Raw genomic sequence first — 22,082 nt, 5'->3', positions numbered from 1 at the left:
TTGTGGTGGCTAACTTATTTTTCAGAAAATACTGTACAAGGTTTTTGTAAAGAACATTGTAATTACACAGAAGTTGATTGATCCTGGAAAAAAAATGAAAACAGCTTATCTTTACTCTTATGAGTCACAATGCCTTCTTGAATCATTCCACAGTTTGTTGAAAACATTTTCTTCAAACTACTAGCCTTCCTTCTCCCCCAACATGGGGTACATTGAGATGCCAAAGTATCTCCCGTGGTTATCTTCTCCATTTTGACCTCTGATGTCTCAAAAAAGAAAGCATAAAATTCTTTCCCCTCCACTGTAGCCGATTTTACTTCAATTGATTTTGAGCCCTATTTTGGAGATAGTTGGCATTTCTTGGATTTTCTCCTTAACATTTATTTCTACTTTTGATAATAGCACCCGAAGTTTGCTTTGAAAGAACTATCCCCAGCGGGCCTAATTATAGGTGGTCTTTCAGTCAGTGTCCCCTATCTTCTTATTAATAAGAACTGGAAATATGTTGCATCAGACACTCTCTATAAGTGAGAATTTTAAGAAGAATCACACAAAAGAAGGAAATGATTGGAACTTCGATTTTGTAAACCACTCCATATCTTTTTCTACTTAAATTAGCCAGACTGGTTCTGCTGCTTACAATCAAAGAAAGTCTAACTGATACAGTAGAGAATTTTGAATGTCAGACTAGAGTGTTTTATCCCTAACTTTGTAGGTAATGGGAAAATGCTTATTTTTACTATAAAAAATAGTTATAATTAAAATGTGCAAAAGTAATATTAAATAGAACCATAAAGAATAAATTAGAGTAGGAGGGCAGATGGAGTGCAAGAGTGGTTAAAAAGCCATTCAGTGGTACAGGTGGGCCAAAGAGGTGGAGATGGAAATGCAAAGACCGTGAATGAAGCAGACATTATGAGGTTGGATTTTATGGTATTTGGTTGTGTAATGGATGAGGAGAGGAGTTGGAAGGCTGGTGGCCAAGAGATATGGAATACGGTCCCAGTTCTCATATTTGACTGGATCTTGAGGATGAATAATATTTTCATGGCAGAGATGACAAAAAGGCATTTCAGAGAAAAGAAAAACCATGAGTAAAATTTAGAAGCTGGGAATATAAGACAGAGTTAGGAAAGCTGGTACAGCATAGAGCTCACCATACCAGTTTGTACAGTCTTTAGAAACAAACACTATGCCTCATTCATGTTTCTGGTCTCTGGAATAGTGATTCACAAATGCTGGCCCATTGATTGGATGCACCAGAATCTCTTGGGGAGCTTTCTACATTAGAGACTTCCCCCATTCCCAGATATTTGGATTCAGTAGAGCTAACGCAGGATCCAGGAACTTTATTTATTTATTTGAGACAGAGTTTCACTCTTGTCACCCAGGCTGGAGTGCAGTGGCGTGATCTCAGCTCATTGCAACCTCCGCCTCCCAGGTTCAAGTGATTTTCCTGCCTCAGCCTCCAGAGTAGCTGGGATTACAGGCGCACACCACCATGCCCAGCTAATTTTGTATTTTTAGGAGAAACAGGGTTTCACCATGTTGGCCAGACTGGTCTCGAACTCCTGACCTCAGGTGATCTGCCCTCCTCGGCCTCCCAAAGTGCTGGGATTACAGGCGTGAGCCACCACGCCCAGCCCAGGAACTTTATTTTTAAAAATAAAAATTCAAATTGGGTAACCAATGCCTTGATATACTGTAGGAAAATGCAGGGCACATAGTTTGTATGGACTTGATAAATACCCGTTGAAGTAAATTAAACTATGTGGTTCTTATCTTTGCAGCCTCCCTATCACCTCGCCTCAGTGCTATATTCAGTATTTATCTGTTCAATAATTTCAATCACAGCCATTTTTCCAATGCCCCCATCTTCCCACACCCTTGAAATAATTTTCAACCCCTTTACTATCTTATTTTGATGTTCCAGCAATCACTGGGCCATGCCAATTTCTTCTACAGATATTTTTCTTAGATCAGCCCTGTTATTTGCATTTATATTGTTACCATTTTTAATAGGTCTTGCCATAGAGATGGATCACTGTTGGCTTAATCCAGCCTGTTGTTTCTACTTCCATGGATTGCCATTATGTACACAGCTGCTGAAAAGAATGGACTCCAATCCTCACTTTTATCTTGATACTCTGTAGCCAGAAAACTAGGCATATTGGTTGCCAGAAATATGCAATTTGTTTTCAAGTGGTTCTCAAACTGTGATATTTAACAGAATTCTAAAAAGAGGCATTTAATTATACATTTGTCTCAGCATCACCTCCAGAAGTTCTGATTCTTTAAATCTGGAATGAATCTCTGATATCCTGTATTTTAATAGATTCCCCTAACGATTCTTATGACTCAAAAGTTTAAGAACACCATGCTGTATGGGCAAAAGATACCTGGGATTACAGATTAGCTGAGATCCCATACAAGGTTAATCAAGGTTCTTTGGGAGCAGGGTAAAAGGGTGAGCATGAAAGAAGTTCCAGGACACACAGAAAGGCAAAAAGCCAAAAGCTCTGGGAGCAATGACTAATATATTCGAAAGGTCTCGTGATAGGGACTTTGCTGACAGATCTTAAAAAGTCACAGTTATCTTGTTTACAGTTACAAGGACTATTCAGACAAATTTATAAATAGAACTTGGTGTATGGTTTTTATAATCATCAGGTAAGTTCCCATAACTAGAAACAGTACTGGCTGATTTACCTATAAATCCCAAAAAGAAGTAGTGAGTTTAATAAAGCTCAAAATCTTGTGATAGTCACATAACACTAATGACAAAGTAAGAGAACTAGATTGTTTTAAAGAATAAATTAATATTTTCTAACTTCCAAGACATATTCAATTAGGATTTTGACTAAGATGGAATAATTTTCCCTGGGGGATGAATATCTTTGAAGTGGGAATGGTAATGTTTTCACATCAATTTGTTTTCAATTCGTCAGCATCTCAAGCTGGAAAGCTGGAAGTCACAGTACTCTATTGAGAGAGGGAAACATTTAGTAAAGTACTGAAATATTAAGAGGGTATGAATGTCTATATGTGGTAATTCAGTTAACTGCTTTTGGTTGGTCAGGTCGGGTTTTATTTCAGATATTTTAATGCCATATTCAATTGAGCCAACTGCTGTACTCTAAACCGTTTGCTAAAAATGTCTGAATCACTGCATAAATATGGTTTTGGTTTTGGACTAAGAGGAGAGAACACGAGTTTCACAAAATCTCCATTTTTCATGTTTTTAGGTGAAGACAGCTATGCTGTAGTGAAAGGAGCTTTTAACTTGGATTTAAAGTTGGGTTCAAGACATGATCCACTGTCAACTGTGTTTGGATGGGATCAGCTAATCTCTCTCCCTGGAAGGGGATCCAAGCAACCATTCCCCATCTGCTGAGAGTTCATAGCTAAGACCCTACCTTGGACTTGGCCTTAGTCAAAGACAGTTGTCTCACCTAAGGTTCCTCTCCTTCCCTAAGGGTAGTCTGCATCCAATGCCTAACCCAGGGTACCTTTTTAGAGGGCCATCCTAGCCACAGAGCTCCTGGTGGGGTCAGCTGAGGCCTCTAGTGCAATCGTATCACATTTCATCTCCATCTGCCCAATTGTGCTTCTACCGTCCCCTCCACAGGTGTCCACCCTGTGAGTGTCCCCCAGTAAACCTATATGCAAGTCTTTGTCTCAGAGTCCTTTTCCCAGGGAACATTACCTGAGACACTTGTGGAAATAAAGACCAGTCAAATAAGAAGAAGCAGAGGCTGTTTATTCAGAGCTTGCAATAGCAAAGGAGTCCATCAGTTGCATTTTGGTGGAGACTCAAAGGTAGGCAGAGGAGTGGTAAAGCTTTAGAGTGGAAAAAAGGGAAGGTTGGATACGCCCTGATTGGGACATCCCAGGTGATTGACTACAGGGTGCATATTTGACTTACTCTAGTTGATCCTATGTTGGAAGCAGGGACAAAAATTAGGTGAGCTGCCAGTTATTCCTCATGATTTTGTTTACACCTATGTAAATTGAGAAAAATAATACCTGCCTCATGAGATTGCTGGATTAAAGAACTTGATGTTTAATAGGTTTTGAGTATTATTATTATTATTACCATGAATAATATTTTTAAACATGTGAGATTGCCTTAATTAAGAACTTTGAGTTTGACCTAATAGTGAAGAAATGAATTTGAATACACTTTCTGATATATCTCAAAGTAAAAATAAGTGAACCACAAACCATAAAGTCTTGCTTGACTCCTTCCTTTTTCATATTCCACTCTCAGTCTGTCAGGAAATCTTGTTACTTAAAACACATGCAGAATTCAACTGCTTCTCGCCACCTCCCTGATACCAACCGCCTTTGCATGCCACCATTGTTGCAAAAACCAACCAACTTTCTCTTCGTTCTCCTGATTCCACCCTTGCCCACATATAATTCAGCAGTCAGGGTGACACTGTTTTATAATGCAGGTCAAATCATGTGACCTTTCTGCTCCAAACCCCTTCAGTGGTTTTCCACTTCTGTCAAAGTAAATGCCAAAGTCCTTTCAACTACCTGTATTTGGCCACTGCCTTCTGTTAGCTCTGTAACCTCATCCTATTCTATGTGTCCTCTCAATCACACTTCTCAAGTTCCACTGTTCATCTTGCTGTTCCTGGAACACATCAGGCACACTCTGGCCTCCAGGGCTTTGGACTTCCTCTGCCTGGAAGTCTCTTCTCCATGGCTTACTCCCACAAGTGCCTTCAAATCTTGGCTCAAAGGTTATCTTCTTGGCTCTAATAAAAAAGACAAATAATAGTAAGTGTTGGTGAGGATGTGTAGAAATTAGAATCCTATTATATTGCTGGTGGGAATGTAAATAATTAGAGCCACTTTGGAAAACACTTACTCAAAAAATTAAATACAGAGTTACCATATACCTTCAGCAATTCCACGCCTAGGTGTATATCCAAAAGAATTGAAAATATATATCCACATAAAAACTTGTATGTGAATGTTCATAGAGCAGCATTCATAATAGTCAAAAAGTGCAAACAATTCAAATATCCATCAACTGATGAATAGATAAACAAAATATGGTGAACTGATACAATAGAGTTATTATTCAACCACAAAACAGAACAAAGTATTGATACATGCTACAACATGGGTGACCTTGGAAAACATTATGTAAAGTGAAAGAAACCAGACACAAAGGTCTACATATTGAGTGATTCCATTTATATAAATGTCTAGAATATGCAAATCCATAGAGACAAGGCAGATTAATGGCTGTCAGAGGTCGGGAGGAGTGACTACAAATTGGTTTGGAGTTTCTTTTTGGCATAATGAACATATTCTGAAATTTGATGCTGTTGATGGTTGTACAACATTGTGACTATACTAAAAACCACAGAATTGTACACTTTAAAATGGTGAATTTTTAAATGTCATCTTCTTAATAAGGCCCGTATAACCGTCATGTTTAAAATTGCATTCCTCCCATCCCCACCCCACCTCTCCCAAATCTGCCGTGTTATATCTTTTGTCATGACTTTTACCATAATGTATAATTTACTTATTAGGATTATTGTTTATCTGTCTCTTTCCATGAAAATGTAAGCTCCACAAGAGCATAGACTAAACTAGGACTATATAGACATCACATTATTTACAAAATATCAGAAAACATGTCTGAATGCTAAAAGGCTAAAGAGGAAAAGGAATAAGTTGTACCCAGGATGAAGGAGTCAAGGTTTAAAGGGGTAGGTAACCAGGAGGGAGGAAATGGGCCGGATATACCCATAACAATAATATGTAATAACTGACAACAGTCATGTTGCTTTAAAAATATTAGTATATTCCATGCACTGTGTTAAGCACTTTAAGGACATTTTATGATTTAATCCTGACAATTATTTTATAAGCCAGGTGTTATCATTATTCTCATTTTTATACATGAGGTAATTGAGGCACAGAGGATAGCAACTTGTTTAGAGTCCCACTATAAAAGGTAGTGTCAGGATTTGAATCTAGATTTATCTGGCTGCAATATCTCTGTCCTTTTCAAGTGACATGCAGCCTCCCCAAATTGGATTGTATGTTCTGTGAAAGCAGGAACCCTGCATATTTAGCATATAGCACACTACTTAGAAGGTAGTAAATGTTCACAAAATATTTATGAATGATCTGCTGAGAATGAAGGCAGGCACGTGTAGTCCTAGCTACTCAGAAGGCTGAGGTGAGAGGCTCATTTAAGCCCAGGAGTTCGAGGCCGCAGTGAGCTATGATTGTGCCACTGCACTCCAGCCTCAGTGACGGAGTGAGATCCTGTCTCTAAAACAAGCAAGCAAACAAAAATTATTAATGAATCAATGAACTAACATTTATTCAATATCAAGTGCAGCTTTCACTTGTGCTACAGGTTTTGGAAACCACCTGCAACCCTGGCCATTTCTGGCATCATCTCTGCCACTGACCACTGTTCCCAGAAGCAATATAGATGCAAAGGTCATTGACATAGGCAAGGAATGGCCAATGGCCCCACTCCCCACCCAGCTTGGACGTGAGCTACTTCAGGGGCTACAACGTTTTCTGCTTTCTCCATTTCATCCCCAAATTGAATCCTCTCTGGAAGGCAGAGCAAGACTAAAGTCCAGTTACTTTTTCTAGTACTGAAGGCCTCTCCACACCAGAGAGTGATGTTGGCTTCCTTTCCCACCTTCTGGGTAGCAGCTCATACTGCCTGTCCCAATAGCTTCTGGCTGGTGCGACTGCCATATGCTCAAAAATCAGATTTTGTCTCATGACTTTTTTTCCTTTGGAAGGGCTTTTGCTGCATGTGTTGATAAACAAGCAAAGCAAGTGGTTGCAGTAACTTCTATAAAAGTAGAGGTTTAACGGTTGAGATGCTTTTATCTGTAACAGGATACCTAAATTACATTGGCTTGAAGAATAAGGAGACATTATCTCATGTGGCAAAATATCCACAGCAAGGGTGGTTCCAGGGTTGGTTAGTTGAGCAGCTCAATGGTGTCACTGCTCTGAGTCACCATTTCTTCCATTCTCTTGGCTCTTCCATCACAGTCCCAAGGTGGCTGCCATGGCTCCAAACATCTTTATGCAACACAACATGCAACAGAAGGAAAGAATGGGAGAAAATCTTTCCCGGAATCTCCCGGCTGGGACTTCCTCTTGGGAACCACTGATCAGACTAGATTACAGGCCCCAACGAACGAATAACTGGGACTGATCTGCCTCTTTCCCCCTCCACTGCACCTGTGAGCTGAAGCACAACAAACGCTCATGCTGCTCAGTTGTCACCAAAGATCTCATTCTTCCAGAGAAATAGAATACACACAAAAAGTGAACAGTCACCTCTGGATTGTAGGATTGTAAGTGACTTTTCTTCTTCAGAAAAATGTATGCAGTGAACATGTTTTAACTTTATTTATTTATTTTGAGACGGGGTCTCTCTCTGTTGCCCAGGCTGGAGTGCAGTGGCATGATCATGTCTCATCGCAGCCTTGATTTCCCACGCTTAAGTGATCCCTCCCAACTCAGCCTCCCAGGCTCAAGCGATCCCTCCCACCTTAGCCTCCTGTGTAGCTGGGACCTCAGGCACATGTCACTGTGCTTGGCACATTGTTAAAATTTGTTTTAGAGATGAGGTCTCACTATGTTGCCCAGACTGGTCTGGAACTCCTGGGCTTAAGTGGTCCACCTGCATTGGCCTCCCAAAGTGCTGGAATTACAAGTATGAGCCATCATACCAGGGTTAACTTTTTAAAAGCCTTTTTATTAAAAAGTATTCTTACAATTAACAGAAAATTTGCAAGAATAGAATGAGAAATTCCTGTATACACTATGTAGATTCACTGATATTTAACATTTACCACATGTGCTTCATTAATTTCCCTGTCTCTATAGTTTGTCCTGAGTCATTTGAAAGTCTGCATATATCATTCTCTCTCTCTCTCTTTCTCTTTTTTTAAAGACAGAGTCTCACTCTGTCACCCAGGCTGGAGTGCGGTGGTGCAATCATGGCTTACTGCAGCTTCTACCTCCTGGGCTCAAGCAATCCTCTTGTTTCAGTCTCCTGAGTAGCAGGACTACAGGTCACCACAGTGTGCTAATTTTCTTTTCTTTTCTTTTTTTTGTGGATACAGGGTCTTGCTATGTTGCCATTCTCTTTTCTTTATAATACTTGAAAGTATATATCCTAAGAACAAAAAATATTATCTTACAGATCAATGGTATGGTTATCAAATTTAGGGAATTTAACATTGATACATTACTTCAATCTACCACCTATATTCTAATTTTGTCAATTGTCCCAATACTGTCTTTATAGAAATTCTTTTCCATGTAGGATCTAGTTTAGGATCTTGTATTAGGAATCTTGTCAAGTCTTTGTAATGTCTTTTTACCTGGATGACTTTCTCAACCTTTCTTTGTCTTTCATGCCTCTGACATGTTCTAAGAGTAGGCCAATTATTTTACAGAATGTTTATCAATTTGGGTTTGTTTGATGCTTATTCAGGATTAGATAGAGATTACACATTTTTGGCCAGAATGTTACCCAAGTGGTGTTGTATTCTTTTCAGGATGTCATCTCCGGAGGCATACAAAGTCCATCTGCCCCTCATTGGTGATGTTAATTTTGATCACCTGGTCAAGGTATGGTCTGGCTTCCCCACTGATGTGCAATGTTTTAATCATAAGGGAAAATTATTTTAAAGTAATATATTATAAAATATCACATTACAATAACTGGGAACTGAATTTAAATGAAAAATTGTATGTCATGCTCTCCTGTTTGTACAAAGAACGCTTACGACACCACACTGGTCCCACCTAACTTGAGAGATAAAATAGGACTTGAAAGCATCATGTTGCAGAAAAGAGACTAAGGTTTGGAGAGGTAAAGTCAGTTGCCCAATGTTAGTGTCAGAGCCAGGACTAGAACCAGAATACAATCTGCCACCCATCGTGCTCCACAGCTCCACAGCACTCAAGAGTCACAACATAACAAATGCTTCTCACTGCTCAGCTCTCACCCAAGAACTCTTAGAAAGAAATTTCTTTCCTCCCTTCCTTGTCACTTAATATAATTGTAAGACTCCAAGTCTTCAGTCCAGACTCCAGATCTGTTCACATTAAAATGCAATCCAGGTCCAAACTGGAAGTGAGTTTCCTGTTTTATCACTTAAATGAGTTACCTTAATCCTTGGTTATCTCAGCAGACTTTCTTCTCACCGCTCACTGGTCATACTTGGAGCCAGCCAAGAATGAGATAAAGCGGCTAGGCTACAGTATGCTGGATTCATTCCACAGAGGTGTCTTTGTATGCTTGTGAGTAGAAGAGTAATGATGTTTTTTTTCCCTGGCTTGAAACAGAATCAACTGTGCTATTTTGAAATCTACCAAAGGCAGACAGCCCAAGAACCTATAATTGTAGAGAGACACAGTTACAGTTTTTTCTGGCATCCGTGTCTGTGTGTGTAGGTTGTGAAAAGCAATACTGGCCTAGCAGTAGATGTAGCACCAAGAGAGCTGAGATTTAGTCCCAGGACTGTCAGTAACATATTCCCTGTATTGCCATTTTGTTCACAATAGCAAGTAGTGACCATTCTGTGCCTCTGCTTCTCCAACCAGTGAGAAGAAGAGCTGCTCTTACATACGCACACTGGTATTTCGTGAAGACAAATAGAGCATAGTGAAGGGAAAAAAGTGCACTGGTTCTTCCACTTAGTAGCTGTGGGTTATGAGCAGAACTGTGTCACTGCCAGATTCATATGTGGAAGCCCTAACCCCTGGGATGTGAATGTATTTGGAGATAGGGTCTTTAAAGAGGTAATTAATTTAATTTTTTTAATTTTTATTTTTATTTTTAAGATGTTTGATTTATTGTTAATAACCCTTCATTGTGTATTTTATACCATCTCAAGTCACAGAAAACTGCAAAGCTGAAATTCAACATCGGCTAGTGTCAAATGATTCCTTTTTAAAAAAAAAAGATTTTGGTTTTAGGAGTGAAACAAATGGATCACGGAGAATGAATGCAGCAGATCATTACACAAGTGATCAGTTAGCATCTTTGCCTCCACATTAAGGTTACTGAGTGAATAGCTCAGATTTATAATATCTGAATTTCATGCCAGCGTAAAATCCACAACGTAGCCTGAGTTATCATGAGACATTAGGAAGAAAGAATGGTGGTAATACATCCATCCAAATGCTACATAAACGAAAACACTGTGAGAAAGTTGGCTGAGCACCTGAATAATCTAATTCATAATGTCGCCAAAAAGCCATACAATGATTTAGGGGAAATAATGAATGAAGATAAAGGCATATATAATTTAAGATATATATGTATCACATATATTTCAGTCTTTAGACTCAAAGTGTGTTAGACTTGCCTAGATAGTTGTCCACCAAAAGATAAAATACTCTGTTTTTTTCTGCTACTGTTGGAGACATTCTTATACAGTTTCATTAAAGTTATTAAGTTTGAAAATGTACCTTTCTCATATTTTTCTAAAGAAATGTCTGAGGTAGTGAAATTACATTAACTTTCAAGGTAGACAAACCAGTCCTATGACATACTAGCTACATTGACTTGAGTAAGTTTTTTTATTCTTTATTTTTGTTAGTTTTCCATTTTTATTACAAATAGAATTATGAAATGACAACTAAATAGGTAATTAATTTAAAATGAAATAATGAGGGTGGGCCTTCATCCCAAAGACCATGTGAAGTGACAGAGAGAAGGTAGCCATCCACTAGACAAGAAGAGAGGCTTCAGAAGAAGGTGCCACTTGTGTTGACACTGATCTTGGACTGCTGGCTTTCAGAGCTGTGAGAATATATATTTCTGTTGTTTATGGCACCTGACCTGTGGGACTTTGTTATGGCAACCCAAGCAAACTAATCCAGGGACCCCAGGAAAGTTACTTAACCCTTCTAGGCAGGATAAGTGACATAATTTTCAGGGTCCAGCGTAAGCGAAAATGTGGGGTCCCTTATTAAAAAGTTACTAAGAATTTCAAGACAGCAACAGTCAAGCATTAAACCAAGTGTGGGGACTGCCCTAAGCAACCCCGTGCAACTGCACATGTCACCCACCCATGGAGCCGATTCTGGTTCTAGGCCTCAGTTTTGTCATCTGGAAAGTGGGGATAGTAATTGCACTTACTTTTAGGGCTGCTGGGAAGATTAAATCAGATTCTAGGACTAAGCTCTCAGAGTACACGAAAGGGCAACCCAGAAAGGTGTTCAAAATTTGACATTAATTGTCACGCCTGGGTTGAGTTCCAGGATTACAAGAAAGAATAGTTTGTTTTCTTTTTCTCCATTTATGGTCAATGAGCCATTAGTCAGTGGGAAGAGAGAGTGGGGTTGGGGAGGAGAGAGCATGGCTATTTTAAAGCTGAGAGATTCTGCTGGGGTGAATAATGCAGATTGTTTGATGACGTGCTTGCTTATAGTCTGAGGGTCTCTGCTCCAGGGCAAGTGACTTCTTTCTTCTCCTTCTGTCTTGTCTGCTACCCAGGAAGTATGCTCCACTGCAAGTGGCATTTGGACTCCAGAGCCTCCATGTTGTCACCTGACTTTCTGACAAAAGTGTTATTATTTCCACACATATGACTCTTTTATTCTATAAATAAATAAAGCTTTAGAAGTTAACTGAACACAACACTGATGTCTAAAATAGGACAGAATAAATAAAGCTGATCCTTATAAGATGAATCCACATTAGAAGGTAAAGAAAGCCAGAGGATTTTGAGTGACATTTTGAAAGGAGGCAATTATTTTATTTGACATATTTATTATCTTCCAAAATAATTTAGAAGCCAGGAGGTTGAATGGATTGGAATAAAATACCCAACACGAAAGCTTTTTCAAACAGTAATATGATATGGCAATAATTTTTAGTATAAAACAAAGTTTTAACTAAATATTCTGCTGGTGTTTTGGTGGATTTCATAGCATAGTGAACAAAAGAAATCTTAGTGGTTCTTCTTTGCAATTCAACCTCTCCCAAAAGGGGGTTGAATCCAGGGTCCAACTCTTTTCCTTGTTAACATGATGATGTGTAGCCACCCCAGAAGAATCGAGTTCAACTTTCATGTAATGAGCTGTTTTTCTGTCTCAACAGACGTAAGGTCATGTAACCAGAGCATGCCCAGATGAACCAAATGCGCAACAATAGGGGGAACTTAAATGCTCTGAAGGAGGATTGGAGACTGAATTAAGAAATGGACACCTCATGGCCAGATCCAGGATCCAATCAAATCGAGTTCTGGTGTCCGCATGGCAGGATGCAGTCAGATCATGCCTCCCGACATTACCTCATTGCAAGATCCAATTCGATCACACCTCATTACCCTATGGTTATAAAACCTGGCTCAGCCCCCAGCTCAGAGAGACAATGCTTTGAGAACTAGTCCTGTTTTCCTTATGTGTTACATTAATTTTTAAAATCCCCTTATTAAATCCTCCTTGGTTGTGGCCATTGGGTTAACACCTGCCCAGTGACCAGATCTAATTGTTGTGTGGGTAACAGATGGAATCACTAAGTCACAATATCCATTGATTGCCCTTTAGATAAGAAAGCTCAGAGCTTTACAGACCAGTCCTGTAAGAAGCAGCATCTTTCCTTATACTACTGGGTACTCTCATAAATGTAACTCAATAAAAGTAAAATAGGGTTGATTGAGGGAAGTTTTTTGTTTGTTTGTTTGTTTTGAGACGGAGTCTCACTCTATTGCCCAGGCTGGAGTGCAATGGCATGATCTAGGTTCGGTGCAACCTCCGCCTCCTGGGTTTGAGCGATTCTCCTGCCTCAGTCTCCTGAGTAGCTGGGATTACAGGTGTGCGCCACCATGCTCGGCTAATTTTTGTATTTTTAATAGAGATGGGTTTCGCCATGTTGGTCAGGCCGGTCAGGCTGGTCTCAAACTCTTGACCTCGTGATCCGCCCGCCTTGGCCTCCCAAAGTGCTGGGATTACAGGCATGAGCCACCATGCCCGGCCTGTTTTTTTTGTTTGTTTTTGTTTCCATTTTTGTTTAGTAACATGAGATATGCTATGCCCTGGCTCTGTTCTCATTACAGTTAAAATAAATAAATCTAAACTCCTTCAAGACCCTAAGTGATCTGGCTGCTGATACGAGAGGCTGTTGAAAGATAAAACAATGTTCAAGTTTCTTTTCTTTTGGCCCTTTGTCCATTGCCCCTGTAATCATAGCTTCTTCACGCTAGTTGCTTAGGGAAGGAATGAAGTAGGACAGAGCCATGTAATTAATATAATGATATTTAATTAATATGCAAAGATAATTATATGTTGTAAACTAATACATTCTAAAATTCCCGCAATGTGTGGCAAAAATATACCACCAAGACAGACTGAGGTTGACCTAAAGTAATGTCACAATGTTACATGATTTAGAGACAAACTTAATCTTGATCACCAGATTATATATTAGAACTTTCACCTCATTTCAGAATAAAAACACTTCACTTTGCTCTATTTTTTTTCAGGGAAGGTAAAATGCTCTCACATTTATTGTCTCGTTTAAAGTCACAGTATTTGTTAAGCGCTTTCAAGTAGTAAAGCATTAAAAGTATTCAGATTACCTCAGGTGATAGAAATTTAGTGTGAGACTACCTGAGCAAGGAAGGAAATGCAGGAAAACCACTGAACCGTCAAGCCTCATGAGAACTGGAGCACAGTCCAGGATTCCAGAATGAATCTATGAGTCTATCATTCTTACAGCTGAGCTTCTCTCAGCACAGCCTCTACTGCCAAACTCGGTTGTATTCTGCTACTTCCTAGTTATGTGACCTTGGGCAAGTTACTTAAGCTCTCTGTGGCTGGGTTTTCTCATCTGTAAAGTAGAAACAGGGTTGAAGGTAATATATTTAAAGGCATTTAAAATACAGGTTGAGTCTCCCTTATCTGAACTGCTTGGGACCAGAAGTGTTTAGGATTTCAATTTTTTTTTTTTCTTTCAGATTTTGGAATATTTGGATTTTACTTACAAGTTCTTGTAAGTCACTTGCCAGCATCCCTAATCTAAACATCTGAAATTCAGATTGCTCCAATGGACATTTCCTTTGACCATCATGTTGGCACTCAAAATTTCAGATTTTGGTGCATTTTGAATTTTGGATTTTCAGATTAGAAATGCTCAACCTGTAATACCTGGCACACAAAAATCGGCATATGTTCGCTATCATCATTGCCATTTTAATTATTGCTGTCCTATTTTTGATTCCTTCAGTAGTGTCCACCATCCCTGTGGCATCCACTGCCTCATGGCTCCTGACTACTACTTTTTCTAGGTGTGACTCTCAGCACCTACTCCCTTTTCTGCTGTATGTTTTACTTCAGCTCCTGTCTACTTTCTTCTGATTTCATCTTCTAGACCTCATGCTTTTACTTACTATTCTGTGCATGACCTTTATTCATTCTGTATATGGCCTTTATTTCATGTGCCTCCTTGCTTCTGCTCTACTCTATGGTCTGGTTTTCTAGACATATTTGGTGTGCCATATTAAATATCTTGAGGGAAGATATACACGGCCCAGTTAGTGGGTGTTCAGTATAGACCTCTGCCGAACAGTTCCTGTGCCTGTTTGCCCCAGGCCATTGACAAGTTTATAGCTGGCTATCTTCATTCAGGTGGGAATCCGTGCTTCAATCAGTGCTATTGAAAGGTCGTAGGAAGGTCGCTGGGGAATCCTGGGTGTAGAGAGCCATTTCAGACTCTCAGAAGGAAGTTGTGGAGTTAGCAGCGTCAGGGTTTCATGGAACACTCTTTTTTAGTTTGTTTGCTTTAACGCCATCCCGATCACAGATGAAAAAACTGAAGCTTGAAATTGTCAAATGGTGCTGGGTCTTATAATTCAGAGCACACACTTAATTTTATCAAAGAAGAGGTGCTATTCCTTACACTTTCTTTCTTTTTTTTTTTGAGACGGAGTCTCGCTCTGTCGCCCAGGCTGGAGTGCAGTGGCCGGATCCCAGCTCACTGCAAGCTCCGCCTCCCGGGTTCACGCCATTCTCCTGCCTCAGCCTCCGGAGTAGCTGGGACTACAGGCGCCCGCCACCTCGCCCGGCTAGTTTTTTGTATGTTTTTTAGTAGAGACGGGATTTCACCATGTTAGCCAGGATGGTCTCGATCTCCTGCCCTTGTGATCCGCCCATCTCGGTCTCCCAAAGTGCTGGGATTACAGACTTGAGCCACCATGCCCGGCCTCTTACACTTTCTTTTATTCAGAAATGGGTGATGATCTTTTTTTCAGAAATGAATGTAAAAGGCACTAATATGGCTATTACATAATGTATAATTCAGAATTCAAACCGTATAGGGTCAAATGGAAATTAAAGTGAAGTAAGATTAAGAGGTTTAAAGCCTTTAAAAGACAGACATACTGGCTGGGCACGGTGGCTCACGCCTGTAATCCCAGCGCTTTGGGAGGCAGAGGTGGGCAAATCATGAGGTCTGGAGTTCGGGACCAGCCTGACCAACATGGTGACACCCATCTCTACTAAAAATACAAAAAAATTAGCTGGGCATGATGGCAGGTGCCTGTAACCCCAGCTACTCGGAAGGCTGAGGCAGGAGAATTGCTTGAACCCAGGAGGCGGAGTTTGCAGTGAGCCGAGATCATTTCATTGCACTCTAGCCCAGGCGACAGTGTGAGACTGTCTCAGGAAAAAAAAAAAAAAAGACAGACATACTAAAGTGATAGTTAGGATACTTTCTCATTGCTTCCTTAACACCCTGGCTAGTTTAACAAACCACAGTACTAATTATCTGGCAATTCAGATGCTGCACAGTCAGCATCCTTTAGTGGAAAGGAATTTCTGAAGATAGAATCTGGAAGAGCAAGGGAAAGTAGCAGAGAATCTAATTTTTATAGGACTTGGGAGATAGATGCTGTATCCTGAAGATTTATCAGCAACTTGTTTCAACGTGCCAGGAAAATTTCTTCAATGAAAGCATTTGTTTAAACCAATTTTTCTATCATCATCTTACATCTGTTTTTAGCTAAAATTTATTCCTCTTAGTCTTCTTTGACAGAAATGTCTGGGTTAAAGTTAACCCACCATTTTAAAATGTAAGTTCTAGTTAAGTAAAAGAATTCTAGTTAAATATTAGGAAAGACTAAAGAGATAATAAATTAATGATTGTCTAGGTGACAGGTGAGTGAAGTAGAAATTAATGGATCAGTCTGAAGCCTGGGAATTGTATATATGGCACTGGTCCAGGAAATGTCAAGTTGGGTAAATTTTGATCAGTAGTGAGCCATGATATATTATTTGAAAACTGAGCCCTATTTAATATTGTGGCAGGTGGAAATCAAGGGGGGGGACTTACTGGTTTTGAGTAATGCTCTGTTGTTACTGGGCATGTTCCTAAGACTTTGAAGAGGCCTATCCACAGTGCATGTTGATAGAAAGGATGGCCGTGCTCTCCCACCCAAAGGTTTGACAGCTATAGAAAGGCTTGAGCTGCTTGGGGCAGACACTATGCAGATCACCTGCATTCAATGAAAACAGAAATTGCTCCTGTGTATTGAAAAGGCTGGCTCCCTATCTTGTTGACCTCTCTCAGAATACAGAAACCAGACATACTTTTTAGGAGATTCAATTAACGAAGTTTGTAATGAGGTTAATTGTTTAAGGGAATTTAATTTGTTTAATTTAGTCATTCGTTGAACATTAATCAAAGACCATGAAAACCAATTATCCTTATTTTTAATTAAATTTTTTTCAACTGATAAATAGGCTAATAAAATGAGTAAGTTGAATGTAACTAGATGTTTAGACGTATCTGGTGGGTAACCAGAGAATAACCAGCACAACTGGGTTGCAAGGAAGAAGTGATTAAAATAAGACTCCCCACTTGGAGCAAGATATTGTGCCTGTTTCTAACCCGTCTCTGTGAGCAAGAAGAGAATGGGGAGGAGGGCTAGATTCAGAAATGATGTCAATGATGAGAGCTAGGTAGTGGCTTAGCATTCAATGAAAGGATATTAAAAGAATGTCTGGATTATCACCAATGCCATGCTTAGGATCAGACAGAATAAGCAGTAATTTCCTTTAGAAGGAATTCTAAAGCTAAGCTTGTTTCATTTGGATTTGGGTTCATGATTTATACCATGTGTTTAACCCACTCTGCGTTTGGCAGTGTAACTGGGATAACAACAACTGGAGGCACCCAGATCCTTTGTGATCAGTCTGGTCAAGTTATTCCTGAACTTCTGAAGACCTAGACCATAGCAGGTTATGAGCAAAAGACAGCATTCATTCATTCATTCATTTGGTGAATCTTTAATCAATATCTATGGGACAAAACATGGTTCTAGATCCTATAAAGGATGTAAAGATGAAATAAATTAGCATTCTGTTCTTGAGGGCTGTAAGAAACTTGCAGCCAGAAAGGAACATAAGGCACCTATAAAAATAACAGTACGATTGTTTTATGTCATAGGAAAGAGGAAAATATGTTTGCTTATGACCTATGATGTGTCAGGCAAGGTGCTCTGTCATCTTGCATATGACATCTTGTCAGATCCTTGCAACCACACTGTGAGGTAGATTTTTGTAGAAACGGGCAAAAATCACAGTGAGGACATATTATTAGGGAATATGGGTGCAAAGTCATGCAGTTCATGCACTGTGGGGATATGAAGAAGAGTGGAAAATAAGTTCAGAAAGGTAAGTTGGGGGCAAGGATGTGAAGGCTTTTGGACACTAGTCAAGAAAGCCTGATGAGTTTTGTTCCTTGGTAAAGGGAGAGTCATTTAAGTTTTTAGAGTCAGGAGTGATCAGGGTTGTGCTTTAGAGAGCTGCACCTGGAAGCCTATAAAGCCCAGACAGGCAAATGACGTGGACTTGATGAGTAGGGTGAGCCTCTTATGGCATCCGTATCCAAAGTAGGGGAGATGTCCTCATGCCTGCTCAGGTTTGGGGATGGGGTGACAGAAAGAGTCAGCTTGTTCTGTTACTGCAAAGGGCAGAAACGACAGTGTAAATTGTGGACAATCAATGCTTTAGAAATAGAAAGACAAAATAGGTTTGGAGTCAAATAGACCTTGGTTTCTTTTCTTTTTCTTTTCTTTTCTTTTTTTTTTGAGACGGAGTCTTGCTCTGTCACCTGGCTGGAGTGCAGTGGCGCGATCTTGGCTCACTGCAACCTCCGCCTCCCGGGTTCAAGCCATTGTCCTGGCTCAGCCTCCCGAGTAGCTGGCATTACAGGTGTCCACCACCACACCCAGCTAATTTTTGTATTTTTAGTAGAGATGGGGTTTCACCGTGTTGGCCAGGATGGTCTCAATCTCCTGACCTCGTGATCCGCCCACCTCGGCCTCCCAAAGTGCTGGAATTACAGGCATGAGCCATCGCGCTCGGCCCCTAGACCTTGGTTTCAATCCCAGTTCTGGGCAATCTGGAGCAATTTACTTGTATAACCCTGGAGAGTCTTTGATTCCTCATGTCAAAATGATGCTAGTAACACTTACAGGATGTTTGTGACGATTAAATGAGACACAAGACAGATGTCTTTGGGGAGAAAGTCAGTAAAGCAGGATCTAGATGGAGATGAGAAAGATCTTTAATGGTGGGCTGCTTGCTTCTGTGTGTGTTACTGGTTGCCAGATGAGTTCAAGCAGGGGCTGGAAGCTACCTGTAAGGAATGTTGATGAAGGCTTTCTTGCATTTTAATAGTGGTTGCATCAAATGACTTTTAGGATCCATTTCAAGTTCTAACTGAGTAGTTTACTCCTGCTCCTCGGTATCTCTTGCTCCCTACCCCCCAATAGTGGTACTCTTTGGCAAAAAGTTACCAAAGGTGAGGCTGGTCATAGGAATAACTAGGCAGAAAATATCTAGACCTACAGAGTAAATTAGCATTGAAACCATAGGAATCATAAATAATCATTTGCACTAAGCCAGCCAGGAGCCGGGATAGTGAGTTAAGTTCTGGTTACCTTCTCATCAGGCATCCTGTGTTGCTTCTGCTGCACTATCCTGGTTTTTTTGGAGTTTCCCCAAGATACCCAGAGGCCAGTGATTTCAGTATGTTTATTTAAGGGTTACACTGTCTTCAAAAAATGAAGTATCATGGTGAAGCCTAAATGTAGAGCAGATAAAAGAGCTGTAACTCTGGTTAAAGAGGCGGGGGGGGGGGGGGCGGAAAGAGGCTGAAGTCTCAACCATTGGTTCCTTCGTCACCCACCCTGTAACCTCTAGCTTGAACATTACTCCTCCAAACCTGGCCTGTTTTCAGCCTTCCCTTTGAGTCTTTTGTTTTCTGGATTCTGGATGGCAGCTGTTATCACTCCAGCTGCAGAGAGGATGGGAGGCGACTTCCTGTTTTTCTATCCTGCCATCTCTGTGGGGGTGGGACATTCCCTCCCCCATCTCCTGCGGCTGGCTGTAGTTTTGGAAGAATGTGAGCCTGGATGCAGCCGTCCTGACTAGGGCTGTAGGAATGGCTGGTAGCCACCCAGCCTCTGTTTGAAGGCATCTGGGAGCAAGACAGGCAACAGACACTGATGGACAAGTTGTGTCCCTGACTGTGGGACAGGGAAGGGTGAGTAGCTAAGAGAAAGGTGAAGTAGTTGGTCCAGAAGTAATCTGAGGGAGTTAAGGGTGTTGAACAAATGGTGGGTAGGGGTGTGGGAGAACGGAAGGGCTCTGGCCAAAGCATAAAAAGATAGAAAGAGAGAGAGAGGAAAAAAAAGAACAAGAAGAAACAGTTAGTTTTTGTCTGAGATATTATTTGGGAATACAGTGCATTTAAAGAATGGAAGAGAATAGAAATGATACAATGATCCATTTTCTCACGCCCTGTATTTTTATTGAGCCTTTTCCTTGAATTGGGTACAAGGAATATAAAGAGGTCCTATAAGCAATATGCTTGCTCTTCAGAGTTTGGGAAGGCAGGAAAGGCATTTAACTGGACATGTATAACCACATGTTTACACATCTCTACAATCTCAATCCTTATAACAACCTTTAACGTAGGTATTGTCAGCCCTATTTTAAAGAGGAGGTAACTGAGATTAGGGATGGATGTTTTAGTGACTTGCCCAAAGTTACCCAATAGGTAAGTGGCAGAGCCAGGCCAAGAACCTTGAGTCCTTTTTTCTGTCCGCTGTAACACACAGCTAAGTCTTGGCACAGGACAAGGACTTTAATTAGGCTTTGAGAGAAGGGTGGGACTTAACACACAGATGAGTGGGGATTCCGGTTAGGCCGAAAGGTGAGAATGAAGCAGGGATCTGTGAGTAGACCTGTTTTGACTACAGAGAGGGTTTCCTGGGAGCGAAGTAGGAGATAAGCTGGGAAAGAGAAGTAGAAGCCAGATAAGGGAGAGTTTTAAATGGCTAGAAAAGAATTGCCGGGAAAGGGGGACCTGATTTAGAGGGGAAGAGGTTGATGACAAAACCAAACATTTTAGAAAACTCATCTGGTAGTGGTACAGAGAAAGAATTAGAATTGGGGGAAACTGGAGTCAGAATTTCAAGTCAAGAGTTTGGGATAGTGCAGGCCTGACAAGCAACAAGGGGGTAATGATACAAAGTAGGTCTGTGAGGGCAGTGGCCCAAGCCTGTGGATTTCTTGTAGCATTCTATTGTTTGAAAAAATATATATTATGGACACTCAATACTTGAGATATGGAAAGAAAAACTATGGCTTTGGAGTCAAATAGACCTTGGTTTCAATCCAAGTTCCGGGTGATCTGGAGAAATTTACTTACATAACTTTGCTGAGCCTTTGATTCCTTATGTTAAAATAGGGCTAATAACACTCAATTTACAGGATGATTGGGAAGATTAAACAAGACACAATGCTGGATTCTGTGCATCCCTCTACAATTTTTGGCAGATTGGTGAAATGTAAGGCATGTCATCAATCAAAAAACAATGAAGCCTGGCGCGGTGGCTCACACCTGTAATCCCAGCAGTTTGTGAGGCAGAGGCAGGCGGATCACTCGAGGTCAGGATTTCGAGACCAGCCTGGCCAGCATGGCAGAAACCCCTCTCAACTAAAAATACAAAAATTAGCCGGGTGTGGTGGTGGGCGCCTGTAGTCCCAGCTACTCGGAGGATGAGGCAGGAGAATCACTTGAACCCGGGAGGAGGAGGTTGCTGTAAGCCAGATCGTGCCACTGCACTCCAGCCTAGGTGACAGAGTGAGCTGTTTTTAAAAAAAAAAAAAGAGAAAAAAAGAAAGTTATTAATTCACTATATTTCTAGAAGATGGTGGGTTATATGCTACCTATATCTCACACAAATAAAGCTGCTTTTCACCATTCAGTCCTGCCTCTAAGTAGCATCTGCCTTGAAAGAACCATCTTCTGAGAATCTTTCTCTTCTGTCAGCCAAGGGGATTATACCGCATGATATCTGTCAAGGATAAACGTTAGTTAATTCTTAATTGATAGCTCAGCCACTACAATTGGTTCCATTCAACAGTAATTATTCTCATGTGGTTTGTGGAACTCAATTGTGAGGTCCCTCCTTCCTCCACCCTTTTCAGTGTGTGCATTAAAACAGCAGCCTTAAGGTCTTTAAACGAGTAAATAAATTGTTCTTGCTTCAGAGATTCAATTTTACTTGCCCGAGAAGCTTGTGTGGTGTGATTTTCATCGCTAAAAGCAAAAGCAGCCACGTGGCTGATAACACCACTTAGCAATTCAAAGCTCGGTCACCGTTTTCAGGAGTCTCTTCCATATCTTTCTGAAGTGCTTTTGAAGCTCTACATTCCCCGTCTAAGGGAACACCCAGCAGTCCCAGGATAAAAGGGCAGAAGGGTGAGCTGACGTTTTCCTTTATTTGCATGGCTTAAAGCTAGCCATTTTCTACACCACGCGCCGCCGGGCTCGTACATGCCCGTGTGCCCGTGACACTGAGGCAATTGTTTCTCCTTAAAAAGGGGGTTCGCGTGGGTTAGTTTCGTTTCTGATCTGCAATCTCAGTAACTACAACAAGAAAAGTCTAAAACTCGACCCGCCAGGTTCTTCCCCATCGCATTATCTCCGTTCCTTAGAGATAGCAGGAAGGGCAGCATTTTCTTCCATCCACCCA

At 40.7% G+C, this 22,082-nt stretch overlaps 1 protein-coding gene across 1 annotated transcript in view; it reads left to right on the top strand.

The window, feature by feature from the left end:
• The first annotated feature begins 19,438 nt into the window (after positions 1 to 19,438).
• LOC105492173 (PPFIA binding protein 1) overlaps positions 19,439 to 22,082 on the top strand; it is a 176,821-nt gene continuing 174,177 nt past the window's right edge. The window contains exon 1 of the mRNA XM_071071979.1: positions 19,439 to 19,582. The gene's annotated coding sequence lies outside the window, so the exon portion shown is untranslated. The remainder of the gene's footprint in view (positions 19,583 to 22,082) is intronic.

Source organism: Macaca nemestrina, chromosome 10 (genome assembly GCF_043159975.1).
Source record: "Macaca nemestrina isolate mMacNem1 chromosome 10, mMacNem.hap1, whole genome shotgun sequence".
NCBI classification, from domain to species: domain Eukaryota; kingdom Metazoa; phylum Chordata; class Mammalia; order Primates; family Cercopithecidae; genus Macaca; species Macaca nemestrina.
This window is presented reverse-complemented; position numbering and strand designations above follow the sequence as displayed.